General features: G+C 41.5%; 1 protein-coding gene across 1 annotated transcript in view; it reads right to left on the minus strand.

The window, feature by feature from the left end:
* The window catches only part of PLCL2 (phospholipase C like 2), a 101724-nt gene that overhangs the window by 36533 nt on the left and 57833 nt on the right, over positions 1-7358 (minus strand).

The following is a 7358-nucleotide window of genomic DNA, read 5'->3' on the forward strand; positions in this document are numbered from 1 at the left end:
CCTAAAGTCTAGCACTTTCACCCTACTAGTTACCTTACCCACTTGACGTCTTATGGTGAATTCTATCATTAGGTGATCACTGTCCCCCAGAAGGCTACCGATCTGTAGGTCTCCTACCATGTCATCCCCCGTTGCCAATACCAGATCCAGTATGGCATTCCCCCTAGTGGGACTGTGTACCTCCTGTGTCAGGTGGAGGTCCTGTACACAGGTTAGAAACCTGCGTGAGCGGTGGGACTTTGCTGTCTGTGACTCCCAGCAGATGTCCGGGTAGTTTAGGTCCCCCATGACTACCGCCTCTTTAGCTTTTATGGTCTCCGAGAGTTGCCTCAGGAGCCCCGAATCTCTTTCTTCCCCTTGATGTGGGGGTCTGTAGCAGACCCCTACCACCAAATCCCTTTCTCCTTGCCCCCAATGTAGCCTAACCCACAATCCTTCTACCTCCTCATCCTTGGATTCCGTCTTGTTGAGGGTTGACGTATATTGCTCACTGACATAGAGCGCAACCCCTCCCCCTTTCTTCCCCACACTGTCCTTTCTGTACAATCTATAGCCCTCAATATGTACTGCCCAGTCGTGGGATGAATCCCACCAGGTTTCCGTTAGCCCCACTAAGTCATAGGTGTTTAGTGCAAGCAGGAGTGCTAGTTCAAATCAAGTGATTGTAGTGGTATTTTTAAAGTTAAAATCTATAGCTGAGATGTTCACTCTGCTCTAGACCCATTATATCTGGTAAAAAAAACTACTGTAAAGTTGGTTAAAAAGTCTCCATTTTAGCTAGGAAAGAGGTTTTCTCATATGGAATTACAAGGGGATCCTCCAGAGTTAAGAAATGGGATAGGTAGCAGAACAAGGTGAGTGAGTGAGTGAGTGTAGTCACAGTATTCAACAATGTAGAGATTCTTAAGTGTTGTGGGTGAGAAGCTGCCAGATTTCTGGGGTATACCTACACAAAGACGTTACCACAAGGTAAGCTACAGGTGAAGGTGAACTTACAGCATGTTATTTACTCTGGGGTAACTCCCCAAATGTACATATACACTTATCGTATATGTGAGGTAGCTTGCCCCTCAATAAAAATGGTGTAGCACAGTTTCTTACCCTGTGAATTTAGGAACTATAGGACTGAATTCTGCATGAGGGAGATGAACATAATAAATTAACCTTCCTTTACCACCTTCTTACTTCTGAATTGAATTTATGAACTGTATTATACAAACTGATTTCATTTTGTGACTGGACAAAAAGCTATACTTGATTCACATTACTTCTTCCTATCGTTTTAACAGTAGTGTATGGTGTGTAAAATATTTGCTTACCCATCTCACTATGAACAATCCCCCAACAAATCTGGTGTTGGCATTCACTACCAATCTGTGTAGTAAATGCCCAATCTGTGCTAAAAGCACATCTGTCAGCTTACTCCTGAATCTCAGTAGATCTTTGAAAAAGAATTTCCTTGGTTAACTAAAGTAGAAGAAAAAATATTTTTTTTCACAGAAAAATGATGACCCCTATTCAAATATTCAGTCTGTCAAAAAAAAAAAAGAGAAATTTGAAAGTACTATAACTTTTATAAAATTAATACATATGTAATAGTGAGTGAATTTGGCTGTTTGCTATTTGTCAGGTAAAATTTGACAAGTTTGAATCTTATTTGGCAAGTTTGCAGCTTATTCACACCCCTACAGTTTCACCAGCATTGTCCATAGCCAAGTAAAATCTGCCAACTTCTGCATTAACTGCGCTCCTCCCTGCAACCCAACTGTCCAAGATATTATATTGTAATCTTGTTATTGTTTACTTCCATAATTAAAAATGGAATATATACAATTCTTAGAGGTTTTTTCCTGACAACCCAGTCACTCATCTTTATTTTGGCTTCTCTTTAAATGACTTCTGGAAACATGAAGCCTGATTATTTTAAAATGGGATTTAAGCTTATGGAATGCTGTTTAATCCTGTTTCATACATATGTAGATATCAAACACAGTTTTCATTAAAAAATTCACTATACAACAGTTCAGATGCTAGGCTCTAGCTAATTCCATGGTATAGCAGTTTGTCAGGGAATGATGTTAACTATGTTTGTCAGAAGCGAGAATTTCTTTAGATGATATCTTTTATTTGGACCAACTGCATAGTTTGGATAGTCAGACAGGCTCTCAGATGCAGGACAATTCTTCATCAGTTATTAACTAATCACTCTCAGCAAGATACATGTTTCTTATCATGGGGTACATGCAGCCTTGTGTCTTGGGATACACTGCTTGAACCTCTTGAAAAAATTTGCAGTGGTGAACAAGTAAGAGTTTGATCCTGCCGACCACTCCAATCAAACAAGGCAGAATTGAGGTGCAATGGAGGTCAGCACTAACTAAGCCTCAACTATAGCTCCCTGATTCTCTACCTAGGGACAGCAAAGGGCAGGAAGAAGCACAGGGAGCTGAGGGTGAGTTCATGGCTATGGAAGGAGGGAGATGAAGAACAGGGCCATGGACTGCGGATTGCAACTGTGTGGTGCAACAGTGAAGCGGGGGGTGCCTACAAGACCCACACACACTGCAGTGGGGGCAGATTGTGATTTCATGATGGCACAGTGCAGCTGGGGGTAAAATAAGTACCATAGCAAGGGGGGGGGGCAAGTGGAGTGACCGCCCTGGGCACTGATGTGAAGGGGTGCCAATAGGAGCTGCCCAACTGGGACAGGGCATGGGATGGAGCTGTGAGTGGCTCATTTGGGGGGGCTCAAGGATGGAGGGAGGGTGGCTCCCGCCACTGCGTGCACTTCTGAGCAAGCATGGAGGGCATGTGCCCCCATGATCTGTGCATGGGGTGAGGGTGGGCTGCTGCTGCAGGCTTGTCCTGGGCACCAAACTTCCTTGCTATGTTACTGGGTAAGATGCAAAATGCAGCAGAGAGGGCGGGTTATTCACATGGGTGTGTGGTGCAGTGGAGGGCTGGGAGATTGTCTGCATAGCCCAGTGACCTGTGTCTTGCATGGTATATAGCCCCAGTAGTGTGATTTCCAGGGCATGTGGTCCCTAGGGGCTTAGAATGTGAATAGCCTTTAACTAGAAGATAAGGTAATGAGAAACAACCAAGGTGGATTTGTCAAGAACAAATGTTAGCTAGCCAATGTAATTCTCTTTGAGAAAAAACCCAACCTTGTGAATAAGGGGGAGCTTGTCTTGAGGCAATTTATGTGGACTTTATTAGACTTTTGACATGGTCCAACACAATATTCTCATAATTGGGGAAATATGGTGGGAGTATAAATATCTGAAAAGAAAATACACCCAAAGAGTAGTCATTTATAGTTTGCTGTCAAAGTGAGAGGGCAGGGAAACAGGGGCTGCATAGCAATTTATCATGGATCTGATTCCATTTAGTGAAATGATCAAATAGAAAGGACACTTATAAAATATGAAAATAAGCCAAGCTGGAGGTGTTCCAAGCACTGTAATATAATAAAAGCCTTAGTCTGTCTGTCTGTAACACTTTATTCACACTTTGATTGGTTGTCTCGACAACCAATCAGAGTGCTCTGCACAGACAGCTACACACGGCAAAGTACCACCATGATAGCAGGGAATGAGGGGCTGGAGTGGGTCCCTCCTCCCCCCCCGTTCCTTAGAGGCAGACGTGGATGGTGGGGAGGGACTGGGGATGGAGGCTTCGCCCCCCTCCCTGCCCCCCTGGCCCTGCTCCTTGGAGGCGCGGGGTGCCGGTGGCACAGTGCTGGTTTTGTCCCCCCCACACAGCGGAGCACCACCATGCCAGCAGGGACAGAGGAGATGAAGCTGGTGGGGCGAGGCCAGCAGTACTGGCCTCACTCACAGGGCTGAATGTGGGGGGTGGGTGTGTCCATGGGGCTGGACATAGGGGGTGGAGGGGATACAGGCTTAGGAAGGGCACATGGGACCAGATGCAGGGGGTGGGGGTGATGTGGGGGGGTGCACAGGGCTGGAGGCAGAGCAGTGGCACTGGGGGGTGCTGGGTGGTGGCACTTGGTCCCCATCCCTCACCCCATTTGTTAATGTTAGAGAAAAGAACTGGAATTCAAAGTGATCTTAATAAATTGGAGAAATGGTCAAAAATCTATTACATGAGACTAAATAAAAGGAAAAGCAAAGTATTACACTTAAAAAGGAGAAACTAAATGAAGAAATATAAAATAGGAGATAACTGGTTAGGCATCAGCATGACAGAAAAGATTTGGGCATTATAATAAAACACAATCTTTATGGTTCTACAATAGGATGCTGTTGCAAAAAAAGGAAATTTTATTCTGGGATGTATTAGTAGGACTGCTATATGTAAACACAAGCACTAAATATTCTGTTTTACTTCATATTTGTGATGCCTGAACTTGAGTCTTATGTTTAATTTTGGGTACCATACTTTAAGAAAGATGTACAGAAATTGGAAAGAGCCCAGAGGGCAATAAGAATATGAAGTTTGGTTAATTTGAATAGGTTTTGTTTAATGTAGATGTAACACTCTAATATATTATGAGGCTGTTATAAGGAGGACAGTAACCAACTGGTGTTAGTGTGCACTGGGGCAGGCTTAATTGAATTTAAAATGTAGGGTAGATGTTATAGAAAACTTTAAAGCTGTAAGTATAGTTATAAGAGGCTACCTAGAGACATGGAATCTCATTGCTATTTCTGGTTTTTACGAACAGATTGGACAAATGTGTCACAAATTGTGTGGGTCTATTTATTCCGTCTCAGACAATGGGGATGAAAAAGATTAACATCAGGTCTACATTGCCATAATTAGAGGGTCAGATTGTCAGTTGATTTAAAATTAGCATAGTACAAAGTCACTGAAACTGTGCTCATTTTGAAGTAGCAGAAAATTTGCCCAAGAATTTTAAATTGTTTAAGAATAAAAGGTAACAATGTATAATTAAAAACAAATAAGATTGTATTGCTAGGTCTTTTTAATATTTAGTGTTTATAAAATCCCTGAAATAATACTTTAACTAGTAAAACAAAAGCAGCATGTTGGCTTTCAGAAAACAAATACAGACATTTGGATTTTTTTTAAACAATATTAAGCTTATGATAGCAGTCTAAACCCTTCTGGTTTTTTTGTTTACATAAATATATGTGAAACACCAAAGCCATGCTATGGGAAGAAACGGAACACAAAAATTCTACCCCTACTCCTTATTTTTTTCCTCACTAATCTAAATGAGAAAAAATATTGTACTTTTTTCTGCAGAATAAGTGCTGGGAATTTAACAGAAGCCCAGAATCTTATTAGTCGCTTAAACCAGGAATTGGTTTAATTAACAGAACGAGTCCAGTTAACAGAATTTATTTTTGAGCATGTTAATGACCATATAAATTTGCTACTTGTTGGCAGCTTGTGATGACAAGGATTTATTCTTATTTTAGTCCTCTTTCTTTGTTCTTTGAGTAATGGAACAAAAGGCTTTAGAATGATAATAGTGTAATTTTCCCTTTTCTTACAAAGATAGTAATTATTGGCTTTACTCAGAGTTAAAATGCTGTTTGATAAAGCATTACACCCTCAAAGTCTACAACAAACAGTCCCAGAATGCCCACAAAATCCTGATGCAATAAGCATCTACTGAGATTGGGAAACAAATACAGTTTTACAGAAAGTCTTTGGAAATCACCAATACATAAAGGCAATTCTATTCATACTTGGAGCAACACATTCATCTTAATGTATCTCAGTCAGATTCTGTAAGAGTGAAACTGCTCAATTTAGAAGAATCTATTAAACAATGAGGAATTAAATCAATACATTGTGTTATTCATTTAAAAAAGACCAAATTTGCACTTAAATTCATGTACATGGCCACTAATCTCATATTATGAAAACACCTAAAAATAGCAGAGTCTTTCATCAAATTAAATTGTATGAGAAATGGTTGACAATGTTGCTGAACCTGAAGACTAGGCACGGGAAAGTTCATTGGGATTCTTATGAACAAATCCATTAGGAAAACAATATGATCTGTAAGGCAATAATTCTGAAAAGGAGCTCAGTAGAGAGCCAGCTAGTTACATGCTACTAGTCCCTGGTTTTCAGTGGTTTGAGGCATTAAAAATACATTAAATACTTTCCTAAGGAACTCTTGTAGACACCACAGGCATATTATTGGATCATCAATGGTATAGGAGGAGGCTGATGCTCTACAAAGCAGTCTTTCCTACTAAGATTTGTTCCATGTTATGAAAAGTTTCGGATCTCTCACTGTAGGAAAATTAATAGGTTTAAAATATAAAGAAAACACAAGCTGTTTGTTGTTATTAAAGCAATATTTTTTAAAATAAAAAAAATCCACTTCAATTTAAACAATTTATCCAGACTGACTTTGTTGCCCATTAGAAAAGCATTCTGCATGAGGATATGCTAGTGGCACTTCTTTCCCCTGTTAGTCATAGCTAATACAAAATCCTGCATCTTCTGGAACTGCACTGTTGTTACATGACTACCAGAGGAAATTAAATGGGAGAAAGAAAATGAGCCATCTGTTTTGAAAGCAATTTTGTCCTAGATTTACTTAAACACTGCACTCAAGTTAAATGTCACTGTATAACATTTCTTGCAAACCTATTAAGTATAAATACTTTGCGAGTTTATTACAAAATAGGCTTTAATAAAAATACTGCACTTCTTTTCCAGAAAGGAAAAAGTTACCTGCAAATATAAGTCTTAGTTTTAATTAAAATATTGATACATTTTGGGTTTTCAAATGGCATTTTTAATTTGGATGGGGCATCAAAGAGGTGCAGGGACCCCAAAACTCAATACCCCCTGAGGGCACATCTACACATACAAGCACGTGTGCTTGCAGCAGCTCAAATAGAAGTGGTGCAACTTTGAGCCAGGGCTCTTTGCCCCAGCACACATGCTTGGACATGAACTTTGATGTGGGGCAAATTGTGTCATTTGGGGCACAATAACCCATCTGCAGCTAGGGGGAGCTACAGCCCAGAGCCACCACCTGTGCTGTGCCCAGCAGTATAAAAATCTGCCCTGTCCTGGCCCCAGCAGTACAAAAACCTGCCCTGGCAAGTAGCCCAGGGCTACTCGCTCTCAGGAGCTTCTGAAGCCCAGCCAATTGGTACCTGGGGACACTACCCCTTGTGCCAGCTGGACTGATGAAGCAGCCCTGAGAGTTCCCTGCACCCTTTACCCACTGCAGCAGTCTGGCAGTGGGGGCTGCTGCCTGGCTGTGATCTGCTGCACACCTGCCAGACCTGGATGGAGACTGCACAGCCAGTAGAGCCATCTGCCCCTCTAGGCCAGCTGCCAGTGTGCTGTGGCTGCAGAGGTGGGCTCTGTGCGGCACTACTGCCACGCGTGCC

Source organism: Alligator sinensis, unplaced genomic scaffold (assembly GCF_000455745.1).
Source record: "Alligator sinensis unplaced genomic scaffold, ASM45574v1 scaffold29_1, whole genome shotgun sequence".
Taxonomy (NCBI): domain Eukaryota; kingdom Metazoa; phylum Chordata; order Crocodylia; family Alligatoridae; genus Alligator; species Alligator sinensis.